Source organism: Dipodomys spectabilis, unplaced genomic scaffold (genome assembly GCF_019054845.1).
Source record: "Dipodomys spectabilis isolate Male_0828 unplaced genomic scaffold, ASM1905484v1 ptg000625l, whole genome shotgun sequence".
In the NCBI taxonomy this organism is placed as follows: Eukaryota; Metazoa; Chordata; class Mammalia; order Rodentia; family Heteromyidae; genus Dipodomys; species Dipodomys spectabilis.
The window spans coordinates 532018-555940 of NW_024871302.1; the positions used below are offsets into that span (position 1 = coordinate 532018).

The window sequence follows — 23923 nt, forward strand, 5'->3', positions numbered from 1 at the left end:
CATTGTATAAAGCTGTTTATCTGTTAATTAAGTTAGTGAATGTTAGTTTTATTTAATTACAAAATTCATAAAATAAAATGCATATGCTGTAAATACAGTTTATATGACAAATACTTTATTTTTTAGTTGCCTTAGGATTATATGAAGTGGTTTGGGTTTAGCCCTTCTAAAAATCAGATTTAGTAGGTATGGGCTTTCCTTACATAACCGATATATATATATATATATATATATATATACACCAATATATATCAATAAAAGCTGAGACTTAAGGCTTGCAGTAATAACTGTGTGGAAAGCAGGACAAATTTATTAGCTGTGATCCCTCCTTTATCTCTGACTACTACATCTGGGACAACTCTATTACTTAGGTGATATGATTAAATCTTATTAGTGAGGGCTTTTCTGTCTTAATCACAAATCTAGCATTATAAAATCCCAAAGTAACAAAAAAATTAGCATAGCAAATGTCAGGAAACTAAACAAATTAAAAGATACTGTCAATAGCATGCGACTCTGTGAAAAGGACTAACAGCCTCAGTTAAAAAGTATCAGGAATAGGGAATGGAGATTTGAAAGGAGGCAACAAGGCAAGAAAGACAGTAAATGTCAAAGCACAAAAGCTATTTCAAGCACAATAGCTATTACATGAAGCCACCAGTCCTTTGATTAGTATTTTAGTATTTGCATCACTGACATACATGGGTTAAAATAACATAAATCTGTAGGATTCTCAAATTATCAGCTTACACAAGTGCTAAACAGGAGTTGTAACAGAAGATTCACTTGATGGCATTTATAAAATTGCAAAACTGGCTTATCTCAGAAAATAGAAACTCCAAAGATTATCAGTGATATATAGTGGTTTCCAAAGAAGCTTACTTCTTGTTTTCAATTTTCTATTGCAATTTCCATAACGGTTCACATAGCAAATAATGAATAGTATAAATTACTCATGAATTCTGCTACAATTAGCTTATAAAGCATTCTAAGTATAACAAGAAAATAAGTTTTTGTGTTGTTACTTTAGAAAGCAAAACATTTGTGTGATAAAAATATTAATTTTCTATTCTTCTGATGTGGAATTTTGACATTATCAAAGGAGTTGGAAGAAAATACTTTGGTGTGCATATTGAATTTCTCAGTTTAATAATGAAGATGTGGTTATGTGTAATCTGAAGATAATTCAAAGCTACTGAATAAGAAGTAGTATTCTACTATCCCTGTTTTGTTCTCTCTTCTTCAAATTTAACAAGTGCTAGTAGCATTCAGAACACTATTCACAAAAAGTTGAAATTAGATGTCAAATTTGAGTAAGTCAAACTTGCTTTCTATTATTTGAATGGGGGTTAATCAATTTTTTATATTAACTACTTAGAGAAAATTATTTCCCTCACAATAAGACTTGTAGCTTTATGAAATTAACTTCAGAATCAGTGAGCATTTCATAAATAGTGTGATCTGCAAGCCAAACCAAAGAAAATGACATGTGGGATGAGAAAAGAGGAAGAATCGGAGAAAAAAAAAAAACAAAAAACATGCTTTGGAGATGGAAGTTGAGCCTCAGCTAAGTCCTGTCATTTGCTGTCCCAAATGAAAGTCACCAGAATATCAGCAACACTCTGAATTAAAATAGTGACTTCTTTCATTTCTGATGTGTTTGTGGCCTATGAAGGATTTTCTTCCTAATGCATATATAGCAAGCAAACTCCAGGTCATCTCTAAAGGTGACACTACTATGACAATAATCACAAAGCTCCTGATTGGAATTGTTTTTCTATTAGGAGTGATTGATTGGCAATTATTCCTTCATATTCTCTTGGATACTTTCATTATTACAATGAGATGCATAGTCAAATGACCTGAATGAAATTGACAAAGAAGTAGTAGAGGGGCTGGGCACCATGGCTCAAGCATTTAATCTCAGCTACTCAGGAGGTGAAGATCAGGAAGATCATGATTTGAGACAAGCCAGGGCAAAAAAATATCAAGACATTATCTCTACAAAGAAGTTGTGTGAGGTGTTACATGCTTCTAACCTCAATTATGTGGGAGCTCTAGATAGGAAGATCAAAATTGGAGACCAGCCTGAGTAATAAGCAAAAGACCCTAACTGAAACAAATAACCTAAGGCAAAAAGGGCTAGTGTGTATGGGGGCTGTACCTCAGGAGATAAAAGCCCCCTTGCCTAGCAAGACAAGGCCTTGAGTTCAAACCCTAGTACTGACATCAAAAGAGAAAAAATAGTGTTTTAACAAAAAACCTCAATGAGGCAATCACATCATTTACAAAGGGAAAACCTGAGACCTAGTCAAAGAATTTGTATCTACCTCAAAGCCTTGCCTGCTAAGAAACAGAAAGAAATAATGACATGCAAGACCATAGCAATAGCAATATTTCTGAAGTAGGACACTTAGAAAAGGGCACAAACTAGTATTAATGTTTCTAGAGACATCACATTATTTCCTCTGCAGTTGGCATCTTAGTGGAAAGAAGTAACAGAAGAGGGGAAAACATGAAAGAATAGTTAGCTCTGCAAGGAAATTTGCTTAAACTAATATTAGAAGGAAAGGAATTCAGAAACTGTTTCCTCTAATAATCTCATACCCCAAGGCTAGAAGAAAAGGTCATTGCTAATTGATACAAAAATAGCTTTGGATACACAGGTAGGAAGTGATGTTCTGTGATGAACTTCCCTCAACCTCCAATAATAGCAGGGCATGAGCCACATTCTTTAGAAACAAAAAAAAGAAGCAAAAAAAAGGACCTCATACTTCAAAATTCATAATATTTTCAAGGGAGTTTTCCTTTTCTGTTTTTTTAGGGGGGGTTACATTTAACTTTTATAACCCCATCAAATATGAAAACAAAATTTAATTGATGGTCAACAAGGGAAGTACTAATTTGCATTTTATATAATAAAAATATTCTTGCATAATTAGTATTTTTAAAAGAAAATCACAATGATGCTACTTCCCAAGTGCCATACTTTGATTTAGGTAAACAGATAAATGCACATAAAGGAGAGTCTCATTTTTTACTGGAATTAGCCTTCAAGTTAAAAGAAATGTAAATGAATAAGGCTGTATATTTTTAAAATATCAGTGAAAAAGCATTACATATCAATTACTGATTACATTTTCATTTCCTTAGGAATAACTATTTTATTTGAATACATTTAGAATGACAAAAAAACAAAATCTACTAATGTACACATATGTGATTGTTATTTGATAAGCTTGCATGAAAATATACTCCCTATATTTTTGTTTTAAACTTATTTTTTTATATATGTCTGTGTGTATACCTCCCATATTGGGTATTGAACTCAGGGCCCTGTGCTCTTATTTGGCTTTTTTGTTCAAGACTGGCATTCTACAACTTGAGCCATACCTTCATTTCTAGCTTTTTTGCTGGCTAATTGGAGATAAGAATCTCACTGATTTTCCTGCCTGGGCTGGCTTTGAACCTGGATACTCATATCTTAGCCTCCTGAGTAACTAGGATTATAGGCATGAGATACCAGTACCCAGCCAGAATGTCTTTTGATGAACAAAATTTCTCAATTATGTAGCCCAAATTATCTTTCTTTTGTAGTATTTTGTCTTGAGTAGCTAGGATTACAGGAATGAGCATGTGATGTCTAGCTATGTATACAATGTTATAGAGTAAAATAATACTGTAGTTATTTTGCTGATGCTTTACTATCTCACACACATAAATCTCATTAATTTCAGTGTTGATAAAGCCTGAGGCAGGCACCAGTAGCTCACACCTATAATCTCAGCTACTCAGGAGACTGATTTCTGAGGATCATAATTCAAAGCCAGCCTAGAGAGAACAGTCTATGTGAGACTCTTATCTCCAAATTTGTAAGTGATGCTGTGGCTTTAAAGTGATAGAACACTAGTCTTGAGTAAAAGAGCTCAGGGACATTGTCTAGGCCCTGAGTCCAAACCCCACAATGACAAAAAAAAAAGAGAGAGAGAAAATATTGGGCACCAAGAGTTTTTCATCCAGTAAGTTTTCTCTATCCCTTTCAAATATCCTTCATTACCTTCACTCTGCTACAAAGATCATGATAATTAAGCATAAAGAAAGAAAGGAGCAGTTGGAACAGTGTAAAGAACCAGCTTTACAAGCAGAAAAGGTCAGATAAGTTGATGTTAGGTGAAATGAACCCGAAGATAAGGACTCAAATGGTTTTTCTTTCTTGCTATTGTTTCTAACATATATATAAGATGATTTCTTTGTTGCTTTGTATGTCCCTCCCCCACGGTATAACTCCTGTTTTCACTGTATTTGATGTTGATATAATTTGGGGAGGGGAAGGGAAAAAACAAATTGTTTAAATAGGGATACAGGTGGACCCAATGCAACAATGAGATGTACAAGACGTTATGTTGAACTTTACAGCTTTGGTGCAGGGAGTGGTGGCAGGGGAGGCAGTGGGAGAAGGTGGGGGGGAGGTGCAAAGGGATGGGAAGGGGAAACAAAGAAGGAAGCAACAATGCTTGATAAGAAATGTATTCATTACCTTGGCTCATGTAATTGTAACCCCTCTGTACAGTATTTTCACAACAAAATTTTTTTTAAAATTAAAAGAAAAAAAGAAGCAGCTAGTCATGAGTGATGGAAAATTACAAAGGAAACTGAAAATGGAAGGACTGGTGAAATGATACCACCACGTGGTTCAGGCAGAAAAGATTCTACTTGGGGAGCTATAGTGCCAGGCTTCTCTAGAGAAGGGTGTCATGTGCCAGCTTGACTAAGGTAGAGAGAGATTATATAGTGAAGGGGGAGCATGACTAGAGTGGATGAGAAATGACCTGAGTGATCTCAGAGTCTGGAGGACCTCCTCCTGCCCCCAGGTGCAACAGTTACCTGGGTTACAGGTGCTGGGTAGGGACTTCTAGGGAAGGCTACCTGCAGTCTTGAACAGAGAGAGAACAAATGGGGAGGGATCCAAGTGAGGTTTGGAATGGAGAGAAAACAAAGAGAAGGGGACATCCTTCCATGTGGTGGATGATAGGGTATTGGGTTTAACTGGCACCATCTTGTCTTCACGGTGGAGGCAGAGAAATCCCACCTCCCAGGTAATAGGAGGGCCTGAATTCCTAGGGACAGGGGCAGGACTTGGACAATAAGTTACTGGACCCTTCAGTCCTGTTCCTTGAATTTGGGAAACTTTTGAGTTTGCTGGGACCCTGCATCCTGAACCAGACACTATTTAGGCCTGGACCAGCTCAGGCATGGGTATGCCATGCTACCGTGTTTCCTATATGTTCCTGTCCTGTCTCCTTGCTCTCCTCGGTTCAACATGGAATCCCACTTCAGCTCCCCATTGGAGCTCATCTGGTTTATTGGAGTTTTTCTGCTTTTTCCTCTCTTGCTCTCATGGCTCAGTTTCCTGACACTGTTAACTGTGTAGTAGAAAGACCCCTACTCAGGCAGGCATGCCCACCTAGTCATTGGAAGTGACACAGCCAACTGCAACAAAGTTGTTAACAAAGAAGCAACTTTACTGAAAAGGTTTCTACACTGACCTGTCAGAGCTGCAGCACAGGCTCAGGAGCTGATACTGTGACCCTTAGCAGCCCACATATTTTGCCTTTTTTTTTTTTCTGTCCAAACAGGCAGGAAGAGTTCTCTTGCCTTGTCTCTGAGAGGAAGCTTATTGTCCTGTTACCCATATATTATTTTTTTTTGGGGTCCTGTCATGGGGTCTGAACTCTGGGCCTGGGCACTGTGCCTCTGCTCTTCAGCTCAAGGGTAGTGCTCTACCACTTGAGCCACAGCGCCACTTCCGGCTTTTTTTCGTTTTTGCTTATGTGGTGCTGAGGAATTGAACCCAGGGCCTCATGCATGCAAGGCAGCACTCTACCACTGAGCCACCTTCCCAGCCCGGCCTATATATTTTTTAATAAGTTTTTTATTGTGAAAATACTGTATAGAGGGGTTACAGTTACATGAGCAAGGTAATGAGTACATTTCTTATTGAGTATTGTTGCCTCCTCCTTTGTTTTCCCCTACCATCCCGTCCTTTCCACCTCCCATGAGGTCAAGCCTGTCACTGTGCAGGTGACCAGTGGGGTTGTAACAACCACAAAGGATTGTACAGCCATACCAGAGCACACACAGGTCGCCAAGGAGGTTACAGTTTGTCTGTAATGGCTGTTTAAACCACCTACCACCTTGGTTTAAAATGGCATGCAAATTTAGCAGGTAAGGCCAGGTCTACCTTTCGGCAAAAGGCAGAGTTTACTGTAAGCACGTGCAAAAGGCAGGGTTTACCATAAGAACATGGTGTCACCAGTTTGAGCCAGATTACAACCTATATGTTTTTATGGGTCAGTCTTAACTGAATAATCAAGGGTGGGTTAGGTTAAGGGGGAGGGGAACCAGATGCATTTTTTTTTCATTCTGGGAACTAGGCCCATTGAGTCTAAAATCCCTAAAACAAAGGCAAAGCTCAAAATGGAATCATTCCAGCTTAGGACCCATCTCAGGGTCCACTTCAAGTGTATTCGTGGGTCTGCAGATCTTTGGACCTGCAGGAGTCCACTTGCAGATGCCAGCTTACCAATAAAAACCCCCAATTCAACCTCTTAAATTGTGGCATCTTCCTATCTCATCGCTGGAATTCCCGTATAACAATACTACACCTAAAGACAGCAGAGCTTTGTAGTACAGATCATCCCAAATTGAATATTAATTACCTACGATGATAAAGCCGTACCCTAGAGTAGAAAAAGTCATCTTATAGGAACCACATTGCTCCCCTCAAGTGATAACAGCTATAACAACTTCCTTGGAACCAAAAAACCCAGAACTGAGAGAATGATCAGACAGGTCACATCTGTAACTGTGACTGGTAAATTACACATACTTTTGTCATCTGTCCTTAATTCTTTTACTTAAAAATCCAATGCTCATGTCTCCAATCATAAGATCGCTGAACAAAATCTTTGTCTTTCTATGGCATGCCTAAGCCACATAATCTCTTTCTCTATCTTATTTCTTCCTACTAAACATCCCTATAAGTTTCACTATGTTCTTATCTTGCCTGAATTATTCTTATGGCGGACCCAGGAAATGAGGGTGATTATCCATGCTGAATCTCCAGCAACAGTGGTAAATATTGTCAGTCTTGTCCAAGTTTTTCCCTAAGGGTTAAAAGGCTGGGACATGAGAAAAATCAAATAAGACTTCAAAGGACACTGAAACTGTGTTTCCCTCATCATTCCCAGTTTTTCTACCATCCATAGCCACAGTATGAAATACCAGCCTGGGGTGAGAAAGTAAGGAACAGTTTAAAAGACAGGATTGAACAGGATTGTTCTGACATAGGAAAAAGGAAATTTGAAAGGGATTGCAAAGGGCCTCAGGAGCACAGATTATGGGAAGTGAAAATAAAGTGACTAGGGAGTCTAAGGATAGTCTATAATATACAAAATCTGTATGGACAGCATTTAATATGATCATAACACTTTCTCTGCGTTTTGCATCTTCCTCTGCCAGGAAGTTTCAGTTTGAACTATGAAAACTGATGGGTACTATTTTTATTCCCATTTGTCCTTCTTGACTCTGTTCCATCTGAATTCAACATTATTATCATCTCTGATAGCTTTCTGAAAACTCATTATTATGGTGGAACTTTATTTTGAAATTTACTTTCTGTTGTGGCCCATTACTTGCTGATCCATAATGGCCAATCACAAGGAGGGGCATCTTGGTGTCTCCAGGTTGAGAAGTTTTTAGGGCCATTACCTGAAATTATTTTAATGTTTTCTAGAGGTTGTTAAGAGTTCATTTAAATTTGCATGGAAAAATAAAACATATATTAGGAAAGGCTTTTGTTTTAACTTGGTAAGTCCCTTTTCAATGCAATGATGTTTATGTTTGAGTCAAATCTACTGATATAACAAAAGTTTAATATGCAGATATAAGGTAAAAAGCACCATCATTTTTCATTATCTCTGTCAGGTATCACTGATATGCACAACTGCGCATATGTCATATGTCACATTGGATTGTCCACACACAATCACACACCATCATTACAGAATAGCTGCACGTATTTGAAGATAATCTATCAGTTTATGAAGGAAGAAGATAAACATGTGCACTTTACTAGTTATCAAGCTGCAAAAGCTCTAATAGGTATTACAACTGTGCAATAAAGAAGAAATCTATGCCTGGTAGTGTTAACTTTTCAAACAACCATATAAAAATCTTATCTTTCTTTTTGTGATTTTCATTTTTTTCTAAGATATACATTGACTTTCTGAAACCAATGCAGAGTTGTAAATAATGTATGGAATGAAAAAAATCCTTGTTCATTGCCTACAGAGTACTACTGCTTGCAGTATACTACATCTATGCTAGACAAACAATAGAACAGACAAGTAAACTTAAAAATCTCACCTTAAAACCATCCCAAGTGGAAAGGGAAAATACCATCCTAGATTCCAGTAGTTCCTCAAACAAACAGTTTAAATCCTTAGAATGTCCCTACATACTATATTAAAATCCCTTGAACTTCAAAAAATCTCATCTCCTGAGAAATTCAGTGAGAAAGTTGGAAAAGGAATTATTTGTTATTCTAGAAAGATTCACTTTCTCCTGTCTATTTTCTCTTTTACAGAGCATATTTGCAAAGATCAGACTACCTCAAACTGAAACAAAAGGCTACATTGTGGTTATTTTTTTCTTTAGTTTTTGCCAGTAGTAGTTGTGAATTTTGCATTCTTTATCGTAGGTAAAAGTGAAACTAACTGTGATTTTTAAGAGTTTTAAGCCCCAGGTCCAAGCTCCATTGTTTAATATGTCAAGTCCACTCAACCCCAATATAGAAGATAAAACAGATGCATAATGGTGGAGGTCAGAGAAAAGAGATTTAATTAATGTGGCCCAGAGCACAGTGCATTTCAGATCATCTTCTTTGTACAGAAATTTGTGTTACGTTTAAATAGAGAAAGAATAATTGGAGACAAGTGGAAAAAAGTATGGATAATTATTCAACAGTCCCAGTCACAGGGGTGATCTTGTAGGTCATAGGTAGTGGTTACTAGCTCACTGTCTCAATATTGGTCAGGTGGAGCGTTCATACAATGAGCCATTGTTACCTGGTATTGTGTGATGAGGATGGCGGTGTCTTTTCTCCTATTACAAGATGTTTATCCTTCAGTCCTGTCCTTGGATTCCAAAGTGACTGCAAAGTGACTTCAGGAAGGCAAGGTTTAGCCCAAAGAACACAGATACAAAATGATCACAGGGTTGTAAAGTTTTGTTTTTAGTTAATTCATGGGTTTAAATAAGGAATCAGTGCTTGAGAAAAATCTATTTATAAGCACCTGTTATAATTTGAGAATGTCAAACAGGTGTCAGTCAAATGCAAGCATGATGGGCAGGAGAATTAGAGTAACACCTTATATTTATATTTATATTTATATAATATATGAATACATATGTTGCCATTTTTCTCCACCTCTTAAGCTAACTATAAATGTCATGAGCAGATAATATACACAGGGAAGTCAAGTCTGCCCATAATATGAGCTAAGATTTAATGGAATTCCACTTATAATGATGTAGAACGAAATTTCTATTTCCTTCATTCTTCAAATTTGAAACTTCAGAGATAGCATTTATATTAAAAACGTTTCCTGAGAGATCCAGCATTTTTCTGATAATTGTGAAATATTCACCTAGCAGTTGCCAAGTTTTACACTGTACTGAGTTATATACTAAATGCTAACAGTAAATCACAATCTTTTAATAAGAAAATAGAGTTATAATCCTTATAGGACTTTTAGTATTTTATATCATCTACATTTGTAAAAGAGTTGGCATTGACCATAACCATAAAGCTTTCCCAGAAGAGGTGAGACACTTTCTTCAATTCAAAGTAGGTATGCTCACATGTTTTGCAAACACAAAGGATGCAATGAATAATCCACATACCTACTGATCTCTGTTTTTCCTCCCTTTACTTTTCATGCCTCTTGTTTTAAAAGGAAAGGTTCCCCAGGGTTGAAGTTTAAATTTCATTTCTCAGAAGAGGTATGTATAAAGGTATAGCAAAAGTTATAGAGAGGTGAATCTGTCTATCTTTAGCCAGTGGGGCAGCAGATGGAAGGCAGGAAAGCAGGAAGACAGGAAGGAAGGAAAGAAGGAAAAAAGAAAGGAAAGAAAAAGAAGAAAGGAGAGCCCTGTGGGTTGGACAGGTAACAGAACCTTTTCCCAAGCAGTTTCAGCAGATCTATGAGGGCCAAGAACAAAGTACTGAATGCCAATATTTGAAGAAAGGAAGTTGGAAGACAGTTAAAGAATCATTTGTGTCCTTTAGAGACTCTGATGTGAAACTTTAATCACTTTCAAGATTCTTGTATAGTATCAACAAATGATTAGTATATCTAATTTTTCTTTCAACTATGTGACAGCCCTACACTTAATTTAGTCCAATTTTTTATGTCAGTACAAGGGATTGAATTCAAGGCCTCTCACTCTTGCTGGTGCTGTGCAACTTGAGCCATTGTTCCAGTTCAATTCAGTCATATTTATTAAGTACTAGTTAGTAATGTGTGCCTAGTACTTTCCAGAGAACACCATTACAAACAGCAGAATTTTACTCTCCTAAGTTAAAAATGACCATCTTGGGCAGGGTGGGGGGAGGGAAACTGACAGAAAGGGAGAGACAGAGAGACAAAGAGACAGACACAGAATGGTTGGGAGGTAGAAGAGAGATATCCCTGAGTTAATTAGGTGGATCAGGGAGAAGAGTGCAAAGTGGGAAAGGCAGAAAAAAAGAGATCATCGTCACAGAATTTTGTCACCCCAAGGATTAACTGCTTTACAAATAGTGAAAGGGTTATAGTTGGGGGATTATAATTCACATGTGATCCTGTTGAGAAGAAGAAAGGAGGTGGTAAGAGGCAAATCAGATCATTCTTACACAGTGCTCTCAGCCAGGTGAGTTAATTTGGTTGGTTTTTTTTTTTTTTTTTTTTTTGGTTTGGTTTTGTTTGTTTGTTTTTTGGTCGGTGGTGGGGCTTGAACTCTGGGCTTGGTACAGTCCCTGCACTCTTCAGCTCAAGGCAAGCTTTCTATCGCTTGAGCCATAGCACCACTTCCGGTTTTCTAGTGTTTTTTATTGGAGATAAGAGTCTCATGGACTTTCCTGGTTGGGCTGGCTTTGAACCTCCCTCCATCCTCAGATCTCAACCTCCAGAGTAGCTAGGATTACAGGCGTGAGCCACGCCCCCTACCACACCCCCAGCTGTTATCTTGGTTTTATCTTGACTATAAGCAGAGAGAGTGGATATCAAGAGTCTTAGAGAAGTGATAGATTCGAGTGAAGGTTGAAAGTATAAGAGTGGATAAGATAATCTGGAGAGAATGTACAAAGTAGTGGACCAAAAACAGAACTCTGTAGAAAATATTTAGCTCTGGTTTTCAGTGCTGGCCACTTAATCACTTTCACATAGTTCTTAAAAAATCACGAACATTCAGTTTCATACTGAACCAATTAAATCAGAATCTGTGGATTTAGAACCTAGGCAACAGTATATATTAAAGCTACTCAATAGCTACCTGTGGTTGGGTACAACTCTAATCCCAACATGCAGGAAGCCAAATCTCAAAAAAAATTACGTGGATGGTTTTGCTGTGTTGCAAATGCTGAAATGTACCAATTTATGAGACTATCTTGGAACCTGGAACCCATGAGAGAACATGAAGTAATTGGTTTTGGTAGGGAGAAAAGAAAGTGTGCGATCACAGAGGTGAATCTGTGTCTTTAGCCAGTGGGGCAGCAGATGGAAAATAGGAAAGCAGGAAGGCAGGAAGGAAGGAAAGAAGGAAAGAAGAAAGGAAAGAAAAAGAAGAAAGGAGAGACCTGTGGATTGGACAGGTAACAGAACCTTTTCCTAAGCAGTTTCAGAAGATCTATGTAGAAAGCTTTTCAAAGAGAAACGTTTAATAGCAACAAATACAACTGAGAGACCCTGGTGGCACATATCTGTAGTATTTGCACACAGAAGGTCCAACAGGAGGACTGTAATCTCAAGGCCAGTCTAGGCTACATAGCAAGACCTTGTTTAAAAAATAAATAAATAAAACCCAGAATTAAAGCATGAACAAATGAAGGAGTGAATGTAAATGAGAGTATCAAGAAAACAAGGCTTGAAAAGGACCTATTGGATTTAACTTTCAGAAATTCATTGGTGACCTTAGCATAAACAGTTTTAGAGAGCATGTTCCTGGGTGGAGGGTGGAAAATGGGGATATATTAATTGATTTAATTAAATTCTTTTTTAAAAATTTTTAGTTATTTTTTATTGTGAAAATACTGTACAGAGGGGTTACAATTACATGGACATTGATTAAATTCTTAAATGCCATTGCTTTGGAATACTACTTCAGCCATTTTCATCACTTCATCTGATGTTACTTTGAAGTGTGTACTAGTATCAGTTATATAATTTGGGTTTTTGTTTTATTTCTTAATGAAAATTAAATGTTTCTTTTGGAAGAGACAAGCACACATGTTGATTGATAAAATTTAGTTTTGCATTAAGGACATCAGAAGCAGAAGATGGTAGTCTATCTTTGATCATTCTTTGACAACTAGTGAACAAATTGAACAAGGACTATTTATGCCCTATTTATATGCAAAAATGTTCTAAGCAAGCACTGATGATGTTCTCTATAGAAATTTCAATCATTTCTGCTTGTCTATTCTGCTAACACAATATAATCAGCTCTGCTTCACATTTCCTCATTTGTGATCACTGCAGGACAGTAGGAGATAAGGTCAATTCCAGATGATTTTTATGAGAATATGAATATAGCAGGCTTCCTTTAGATATTGGATATAGGACAAGTAAGGATATGCAATTACTTTGCAGCAGTAAATTTCTCTTGGTAGTTTTAAATCCATGTCAACAATTCACAGACATGCTAACATTGGAAGCTAAACTCACACCTGCTTATTTACAAACCTCCAATTCAGAAACAACTGGTTGGAATAATATATATTAAATGAGTAATGCTAGACTAGTGTAAGTAGGTATTCTGAATTCACAACTACAAAAACCTACAAAGCCTTTATCAAGATTGTCATCAGTACCTAAAATTTCCTAGAAAATTCAATACTTTCACAACTAAAGGTAAACAATTATTCTGCCTTCCTTCCTTCCTTCCTTCCTTCCTTCCTTCCTTCCTTCCTTCCTTCCTTCCTTCCTTCCTTCCTTCCTTCCTTCCTTCCTTCCTCCCTCCCTCCTTCCCTCCCTCCCTCCCTCCCTCCCTTCCTCCCTCCCTTCCTTCTTTCCTTCCTTCCTTCCTTCCTTCCTTCCTTCCTTCCTTCCTCACTTCCTCCCTTACTTCCTTCCTCCTTTCTGTACTGGGGTCTGAAGTGGAATGCCTCACTCTTGGTAGCCAGGTGTTCTGACATTTGAGCCAATCTGCCAGTTCTTTATGTGCTGGTTATTTTCAGAAAAAGGGTCTTCCTCTGTGTCTAGACTAGTTTAGCCCGTAATCCTCCTATTTGTGCTTCCCTACATCACTAAGATCATAAGTCCCCAGTCTTAGGTCCAGATGATAGTCTCATGAACTTTTTTGCCTAGGTAAGCTATGAACCATGATCCCTTGATTTTCACCTCACAAGTAATGACGGTTATAGGCTTGAGTTGCCCTTCCTATTGCCTAAGACTATTTTCACACATTAGTCTAACTTTCTACAGGATTTGATTGTGTTCACTAGTTCTCTATTCTGAAATTCTCTTCTTTTTTCTTCTTTCTCATCTCTTCCTTTCTGTCCAATTTATTCCCTAGTGATTTGCTAGTTTCTCTATTTGTGTTTTAGTTACTATAATTCCTGCATGTGCCTTTTTTTACTTCTCATTTGACATGTTTTCCCTGGGTGATTCTAAAGTTTCAATAACTACATCTGTGCACATGTTCCCCAAATCTTTATCTTGACCTTCCATGCTTCTGCTTGATTAGCTATGTTGACACAACTAGGAGTGTTGACACACATGTGTAATCCCAGCTACTTGGAAGGTGGAGGTAAGAAGATAATGCTTGTAGACCACATAATTTCAAAGGTGGGAGTATAGCTCACTTGGTAGAGCATCTGCCTAGCAAACATGATGCACTGAATTCATTCCATAGTACTTGCTCTTTAATTAATTGATTACTTAGATGATTAATTAAACTCCTGGCTGGATCTTTTTGTAAAAATGTTTTCATCATTGTCACCACATCCTTTTACATCTGTATCTGATGTCCTTGCTATTTCTTTGTTGTTCCTTCATCCTTGTTCTTCCTCAAAACATAGCTCATATGCGACTTCCATCATGAAAATTTTTATGAATCTTCTAGGTAGTTTGTGGCTCCTTTAGCATTTTCTGTACTCACATACCCTCACATTTGTATTGTGCACAATTGGCATAACACATTTGTGGGCTCTTCTCTATGAATGTGACCAAACATGGGTTAAAATTTTAAAAAGAAACAGGAGGCATACTAGATATATACAGACTATATTCTTTTTTTAAAAAAATTTATTTTTGGTCGGTCATGGGGCTTGAACACTGGGCCTGGGCACTGTCCCTCAGCTCTTCAGCTCAAGGTGAGCAGTCTACCGCTTGAGCTACAGTGTCACTTTTGGTTTTCTGGTGGTTAATTGGAGATAAGGGTCTCATGGACTTTACTTGCTCAGGTTGGCTTTGAACTGTGATCTTCAGATCTCAGCCTCCTGAGTAGCTAGGATTACAGGTGTGAGCCAATGGAGCCCGGGCAGACTATATTCTTATCATTACCCCTTAAATAATACAATTGTATAACATTTACACTATATTAGATATAAGTAATCTAGGGTTAATTTAAGGTTCCAGGTTGATGTGCATCAGTTATAGACAAATACTTCACCATTTCATGGAATTGCTTAAAGTTTCACATATTTTGATGGATTCTGTGTATCTTTGGTCCAATCTCCCATGGATACCAAGAGCTCTGGAGGTCCAGCCCCATGCTTAATCCATCTTTTCACTCCAGGATTATCACACTGTTACCTGCCACGCTCAATAAATATTATTTGGATGCATGTCATACTTTGATTATTTGCTTGCATTATTTTTTGTAACTAGATTTACATTGTATAGTGCAACATATTGAATTTACTATATACCAAATGAGGTTTAACGATCTAGCAGAAGGTCACTTTAGGTTCAAATGGCCAGATGTCCTTATCTAGAGGCCCCAGAACAGTTGCTTGATTCACTAACGCTCCTGACTTACCCTCTCTCCCAAACCAGATAAACAAACATGCCAGGCACCAGACAAATTTACTTTCAGCTTGGACTTTGAACAGATATCCTGAGTTGTCTCCCCACTTCCTCCAGTTGTGAACTTATTTACCACCAACTGTCCCACTGTTAGTTACTTTCAAACCATGCCGACTAGACAACTAACATTCCTTCATACGTGCCATAAATACTTCAGGTTATAAGCAATAGGATCTTTTTTCCTAATAAACCTGTGCTGCTGTTGATCATCTCTTTGTTTTCTTTTGCCTTTCCCACACCTCTTCTTGAATCTAATAATCACTACATTTACAAAATAAGAGATTGTGGCACATCATTGGAAAGGACTCATGGAAGTAAACATTTCTGAATGACCAGTTGCACCTTGTAATAATAAAACAACTAACACAACATGCCAGCAGCCCTTGGACATCAAGGAATGAGGATAATACTGGGTGCTCACACAATCTATCATGGACTTATCTTGTAGCTTACCCCATTATCCACATCCTAGATCTGGGGGCTGTGATTTAGAAGAGAAAGCTGTTTCTCTAAAAACTGTTGATAAGATGTTAAGGCCAAAGCAATACTAGTTGCTACCTCAGTAGAGTAACAACTTAAAAGGAGAGAAAATTCCTGCTCTTCCATACACTTTACAAGCAACCACTGTGAAGTTCTAGTATTATGCAGTCATGAATGTCTCACCAATTATAGAAAACAGCACATATGGAAATACATGGAGTTAAAGGCTGAAATGGAGGAACAGTATTGTGTACTCATTTCTGTCTATGAAAGTTGCCCTAAAAACTTCTAGGAATGCTTCACAGATCTCTTATAACAGATGTGGATCTGAGGTGTATGCAGAAACAACAGACAACAAACTTTGGGTTTTGTTATTTATGTGAGGCACAGGCTTGAGGTAATGTGTTTGGGTTCTCTGTGAAGTTGTTTTTCCTACAATACCTAGAGTTTGTTTCCCCCCCCCCCCTCTGTTGTATAATATTATTTTCTTGTCCCCTATCTGTTCTCAAATGGTAAATTATATCTTCTTATTTGTACTGCTATCTTGATACATAAAACTAGGATCATGTGTCTCCTGAGTTTTTCTTTCTTTCAAATTTAGTTTTCTTGGTTGCCCTGTGTGGTTCTAAAACCAAAATATATTTATTCTGTTTCCTGGTTTCATTTCTTTGTAATGCTTCTCTTGTGAGTTTTGTTAATGTCTAAAACTATATATCAAAATCTAGTCATAGGCACAATAGCCCAGTTACATATCCACCTATTGTAGGAAAGTCTGTTTATATTTACTTACAGTAGGCAAGGAAAGAAGTCATCTGGTTGGTTGGGGATAGAGTAGCGAGGTCTAAGTATTTCTAGCAACTTTATTAATGAAACAGATTTGGAATTGTGCATTTGTGTTTTAAGGGTGGTTTTCATTCCTGTACTATCTTTATATGCTTCTTTCTTCTCCAAAGCATACTTTTGACCTTGTAACAACAAAGTCAAGAATACTGATAGATGAGTAATTTGTCACAAAGTGGATTGTGAATGCATGGAACTTGAAACCCTAAGTGATAACAACAACAAAAGACTGTAATAAAGGGGTCAATCTAGTTCTGGCAAAATGCATAGATTATAAATCCTGACTAGGTTATGATGTAACAAGAAGATTCTCCTTTCACATAGTAAACTTCTAGGGACATGAAGAAAGAAGGGTTAAGGAAAGTTCCTCCAACTCCTGTACTACATAAAGATATCTTTATCTCCATAATTCAATCATAATATTTTCTTTCCAAAATATGAGCAACTAGTGTCATATGATATTGTGCAGCCTTGGTTCCTAAACTATGAAAGAGCCTTCTCTAACCCAGAAATGAACCTACAGACCTATAGCCATCTAATCTTCGATAAGGGAGCTAAAACAATAGAATGGAAGAACGACAACCTCTTCAGTAAATGGTGCTGGCAAAATTGGTTAACTACATGTAGAAAACTTAAGCTAGATCCTTATATATCTCCCTGCACCAGAATCAACTCCAAATGGATCAAAGACCTTGAACTCAAAGCAGACACTCTGAAAACATTACAGGATGGAATAGGAGAAACCCTAGGTCTCCTTGGCTCAGGCCGAAATTTTCTGAATAGAGACCCGGAAACACAACAAATCAAAGAAACGTTGGACAAATGGGATTGCATAAAGTTGCAGAGCTTCTGCAGGGCAAATGACATAGCTAGCAAGATCAATAGAAAGCCCACGGATTGGGAGAAGATCTTTACTAGCCATACAACGGACAAGGGTCTCATATCTAAAATATACTTGGAACTCAAAAAATTAAACACCCCAACAACGAATCCTCAAAGAAACAACTGCCCAATAAATAAGTGGGCTAAAGACTTAAAGAGAAACTTCTCTGAAGAAGAAAGAAGGATGGCCAATAGACACATGAAGAAATGTTCAACATCCCTAGCCATAAAAGAAATGCAAATCAAAACAACATTGAGATATCACCTCACTCCAGTTAGAACGGCAAAAATCAAGAACTCTAACAACAACAGATGCTGGAGGGGATGTGGACAGAAAGGAACCTTACTTCATTGTTGGTGGGAATGTAAACTTGTTCAACCACTTTGGAAAGCAATATGGAGGTTCCTCAAAAGACTTCACATAGAGCTCCCCTATGACCCAGCAATCCCACTTTTGGGCATTTACCCTAATGTTTACAAACAAGACCACACTAAAGCTACCAGCACAACTATGTTTATTGCAGCATTATTTACCATAGCTAAGATATGGAACCAACCCAGATGCCCCTCAGTAGATGAATGGATCAAGAAAATGTGGTATATATACACAATGGAATTCTATGCCTCCATCAGAAAGAATGACATTGCCCCATTTGTTAGGAAATGGAAAAACTTGGAAAAAATTATATTAAGTGAAGTAAGCCAGGCCCAAAGAAACGTAGGTCCCATGGTTTCCCTTATTTGTAATATCTAGTATATGTATGAGTCAAGCGGAAAAGGTCAGATAATGTGATGTCAGGAAAATGAACCCTTAGATGTGTATTTTAATGTTTTTTTCTTTCATGCATGTGTTTCTAACACATTTATAAGATTATCTCTTTGTTGCTTTGTATGTCCCTCCCCCACAGTATAACCCCTGCTTTCACTATATTTGATGTCAGTATAACTTGTGGAGGAGATGGGGAAAAACCAGTTGTTTAAGGATACAGGTGGACCTGTTGCAACAATGAGAAGTACAAGTTGTCATGTCCAAAACGAGCTTTACAACGTTGGCGCCGAGGGGGGGGGGGGGAAGGGGGGAAGGGGGGGAAGGAGAAGGATTGGGATTAGGGGGGGAGGGGGAGGCTGGGAAGGGATGTGAAGGGTAAACAAAGGAGGAGGCTGCAATGCTTGGTAAGAAATGTATGCATTATCCTGCCCATGTAACTGTAACTCCTCTGTACAGTATGTTCACAAATAAAATTAAATTAAATTTAAAAAAAAAAAGAGCCTTCTCTTAGCATCATCATCTATTCACTGCATAGTGCCTGCATTCTGATTTGCAGCTTTATTACAATATTGAAAGGATATTCTTTTAAAGTCATGAGAAAGCTCCAAAATGATAATTCAATTAGTCTTTATCGTTTGGATTCTACTACAAAATATGAATTGTCTCCTTAAAACTTCATTCTTCTTCTGGGCACTGGTGGCTAATGCTTGTAACCCTAACTATTCAGGAGGCTGAGATGTGAGGATTGTGGTTGGAAGCCAGAATGGGCAAGTAAGTCCATGTGACTCTATTCTCCAATTAACCACCAAAAAGCCAGAAGTGAAGCTATGGCTCAAGTGACAGAGTGCTAGCTTTGAGAAAAAAGCTTAGGGATAGCATCCAGGCCCCAAATTCAAGCCCCAGGATGGGCACAACAAAAAACAAACACTTCCCACTTTCTTTCCTTTTAGAACAAAGTCTGGATTTTCCTCCTACCTGTCCTTCTGCTTTTAAGGCCTGAGTGGAAGCATCTTCAAAACTCTTATGTCTCTCAACTAACAAGCTCAAGAATGCAAACATTTTGTCATGAAATCTGTACTCATATTTCTCAAGAAGCTTAAGAACATCTTAATTTCATTGCTCTGCTACCAATTTTAGCTTATCTTTTTCTATAATCACCACTCCTTTCCCTGTTCTTAATAGTACCACAATTTGTCCTTCTGGCCAATCAAACTAAAAACCCTAGGATTATCTTTGACACCTAGCTACTCTGACAGTAGACATGTAATTTATCATTTACTCCCTGTAGCTTAAAGGTCCTAATGCTTATCTTTGATCATGTTCCTATTGCTTAAAAACTTTCATTAGATCTCTATTTCCTAAGGAATTATATGCTAGGAACTTAGTCTCTTACTTCAAGATGTGGCTCTAAGTCAATTTTTTCAGAATTATTTCCCTAATGTTCATTTTACTTTATATATCCTATTAATCATTGGCTAAAATTATGCTTTGTGCTTGTTTACTTCTATGTTTTTATGACATTTCATTTGACTGGAATGCTACTGTCCCCACCCTCCAGCTAACACTGCTGAAATCCCTACTTAGTCTCCAAAGCCTTTTCCTTCAGGAGTATTTTTCTGCTATATCCAATAAGGCATGCTATCGTCTTCCTCTGAACTCACATATGATGTTATTAACACCTTTTCTCTGATACCTCTTATCTTGTGTCTTACTCTGTATTCTTCCTGCACATTTTATCTTTCTTACAAGACACAAAGGGTTTATAACCTTATCTAAATTATTTCTGCATCTTCTATAATGTCTAGCACAGTACATTTCACAAAACAGATGTACAATAAATTTATCAATATTTAAGGGCTCAATTCCTAATCTAAGCTTGACATCAGCAAAGCTTGTGCTCTGGGTTACTAATCAGCTACTATGCACCAGTTTAACCACAGAGGCGGTTTATTGCTGTTGTACATTCTGAGTGGTGGGAGCTTACACTGTGTCATTTAGTAATATTTTTAGTATCATATCTGTTGATATGAGAGTCTTCTTTGAAAATATCTTTTTTCCTTTTTATTTGTTGGTGGTATTTGGATTTGAACTCAGGGCTTCATACTGTTTAGGCTGTTGCTCTACCACTTTACCACTTCTCCCATCATTTTGGCTTTAGTTTTTTTTTTTTTTCAGAGTCACTTGTTTATATGCCAAGTTGGCTTCAGACCATCATCTTGATACCTAAGTCTCCTATCTAACTGGCAAGCACTGTCTTATATAGTTTATTTGTTGAGATGAGGGTATCACTAATTTTTTGCTTGGGCTGGTGTTAAATTGAAAGTAGCCTGATTCTGGAATTTATGCCTCCAAAGTACCTGGGATTACAGGTAGGTACCACTGTGCCTAGCCTCCATTTTATGGGCCAAGGACAATATTTGGGAGTTTGTTCTGAGAAGCATTTCATTACTTAATATAATGTCTTTTGGGAAGGATCTATGATTTAGGCAATTATGTAATTCATTAATTTTTTATTTTCCACTGAAAAGTATTGGCTATCATTTCATATTGATTAAATATAGAACTGAAAACACTGCATACAAAAAACACAAAAGTAGAGTTCTGTATTTTTCATACAGTGATTTCTATCTATAAGTGATGCTAATGAAGATGGCCAATACAATAGGACAATTTGCTGTGTGGTGTTGGTTGACTGATTTTATTTGAGGGGAGGGGATGGATTGCCTCTTATTTTTCTTTCTCTCAACATATCCAAGTGGAACTTACTTTAAAAGAGCATGGATTCCAGTCAATGAAGAAAATCTAACCAAATCAATGGATCTTGGAAAGAGAAAACAACTCAGGACCAGTAAGAAAAGATCATCTAGGTAGAAAGGCATGACAAGAAAGAAACCTATAAAAGTTCCTGGTGCCAGGCACTGGTGGTTCACACCTTTAACCCTAGCTACTTTGGAGACTGAGATCTGAGGATCATGGTTGGAAGCCAGTTCAGATATGAAAGTGCAGGAGACTCATCTCCAAATAACAATGTGAAAATCAGAAGTAGAGCTGTGTCTGAAAGTGGTAGAGCAGTAGCCTTAAGCAAAAAAAAAAATCTCAGGGGCAGTGCCCAGGCCCTGAGTTCAAGACCCATGACAAACTAAAGAAAAAAAAGTTCCTGGCTCTGCTGCTTCTAGAAAGAGGCAAGCACACATTTTTTTTCTGGGGGGGGGGGGGCTTCCAGCTCTTCTAGTATTCCAGATATTTAACCTACCTTTAGCACTGTGTGTTGCTAGATTGTCTTCACTTCTGGCTATCCAAATACTTTTGCAATTTGGCCAGACAACCACAGCTATATGGTTTTTTTTTATCTTGTTTACAAGTACATTCTAGCTATGAACCAAGGGTGCTCTCAACTTAGATTATTCAGAATTAGTATTTTATACAGTTTGTGAATATAAGCTTGGTATTTCACTGTTGACAACACTATATTCCCTTCAGTATCAAACACACAGAAAGAACATGGAAAAATCTCTCTTCTGGTACTGTCTTTCTAGAATTGGAATGAAGTGAACGACTTTTCAGGCAGGGTCCTTTGCAAATGTGCATTTTTAAAATAAGCAGACTAGGAAGCTTATATAAAGTTTTTTTTAATGGCCCAGAATGACATGTTTTTAATTAACAGCTTCTTAACGGAGAACTAAAATGATACAAAAAACTAGTTCAGTTCACTTTTAACTATTATTGCTCTGATCCTTCAAGAAAGAACAGTGACAGCTTTTGTTTTCCTTTAGCATCAGAAGGAGCCTCTGACAGCATGGTAGAAAATTCTCATTTTACAGATAAAGACCAAAGAGAGGTGCAATGGCTGCCTCATAAGTGCATATTAGCAAAGCTCCTAGCTTTCTGCCACGCAACATTGCCTTACAAAATGTATAACCACCATATAAATACATATTTTCATATCGTTTTCTCATGCCTTCTAGTCTTTTTGTAGACAATCTTCAATATCTCCATAGACACAAAACTGTCTTATTGTCCAACCAAAAGCCTTCTCTACTCACAACCAAATCAGCTTTAGGCTATTCTCCAGAGGCTAGCCCTAAAGGGAAGTAGTAGAATTTTACCTACAACCTATCAACATTCAAATAGGAAAAAAAAGATGATTATCATTTATATTAGCTTTGGTCACTAATATCACCATCACCCAAGGTTTTGTGGACTACTTTGCACTGGCTCCCTGTTCATTTATTGCTTTACTAAATTACATTGCTTTTCAGGCTACCAATTTCCATTCTAGAAACATAATCAACTTTCAGCCCACATACAGCACATGCTATTGAAGTGAAATCCTCCTTATTTAAATTAAGTAGAGTTTACATATTTGCTATTCATTTTCTTCTTACATTTACTTATCTAGATAGCTTTATAGCCTGGGAAGGGGAAACTGAAAGTCAGCATATCTACTTTCTTCCTCTATTTCTAGAAATAGGACCATTGCAAATATAAAACCTTACCTGGAGGTGGTAGACAGGTAAACTCAGCTGGATTATCCTGAGATGAGCTACTATTTATCTCTGCAATTGAGTATGAATAAATAAGGACAACGTTCTAGTTCCACTTAAGAAGGGGTGGCCTGCTTCTTTTATATTTTCCTTCATTATCAATGTTCATAGTGTAGCTTTATCAAATATACAGAGACAAATGTTGCAATGCTTTTTGATTTTTGATTATGGATTAGTTTTGTCTGTTTTCCTATTATTAACAAATAGATCATAATAAAAACCAAAATGGCCTATACTAATAGGCATTGTCTCAGTTTCCTTATCCAAAAATAGCTAATGGTTGCTGTGACATCCGTGGTCCAATTATTTTTAATAATTTAATTTTATTTATGGTTTTAAATCACTTTCCACCCAAACCACATGTCCATAAAATAACAAGATATTTAATATTAACCACTGTAGGAGTTCTTATTTCAATAGTTATTTTTTTGCATATCATACCATTACTTCAAGCTAACATTTGCCAACTTCAAAGTTTCAATCATGTAGATGTAGAAGCCTGCTGAGATTTCATATATGAACTGAGATCAACAGTTAGGAAAGAGTCTTCATGAAAAAGTCCACATCCTTTTTTATGTTTTGTTTTGTTTTTGCAAAGAAGTGGTTGACACCTAACAGTCACCATTTCATGCCTATGTTACTTGGAGTGGGGTATTACCTGAGTTCCTCGGAATCCGCTTTCTACGGTCTCTGAATGCTGCACCTGATTGCAGGGCTTCTAGAAGATTATCCATCACACCAGTCTCATCACCCTCTGGAGGAAAGGAGAAATTGGAATTAATCTTGGAGCAATTAAAGTTAAACTACAGGAAAATAAAGGGGAAAAACTCCTGTCAGATTTACATAATACCCCTAAATTAAAGACATATATCTGTTTTAACATAATGGATCCTGTCAGTTTCTGGCACCACAGACTACTTTGCTTATTATGCACCATTAAGCAAAATTCATGCCAATCCCACTGTTCTTTCAACTTAAAGACCTTGTCTTTTGTATTATTGATGACACGCTCAGTATGCAAATAAACAGTAGCTGATCTGTTACTTCTGCCTTCTTGT

General features: G+C 37.3%; 1 long non-coding RNA gene across 1 annotated transcript in view; it reads right to left on the bottom strand.

Moving 5' to 3' along the window:
* LOC122101086 overlaps window positions 1–23615 on the bottom strand; it is a 157086-nt gene extending 133471 nt beyond the window's left edge. Inside the window, exon 1 of the long non-coding RNA XR_006146307.1 lies at window positions 23524–23615. This is a non-coding gene — a long non-coding RNA (uncharacterized LOC122101086). The remainder of the gene's footprint in view (window positions 1–23523) is intronic.
* Window positions 23616–23923: the final 308 nt, after the last annotated feature.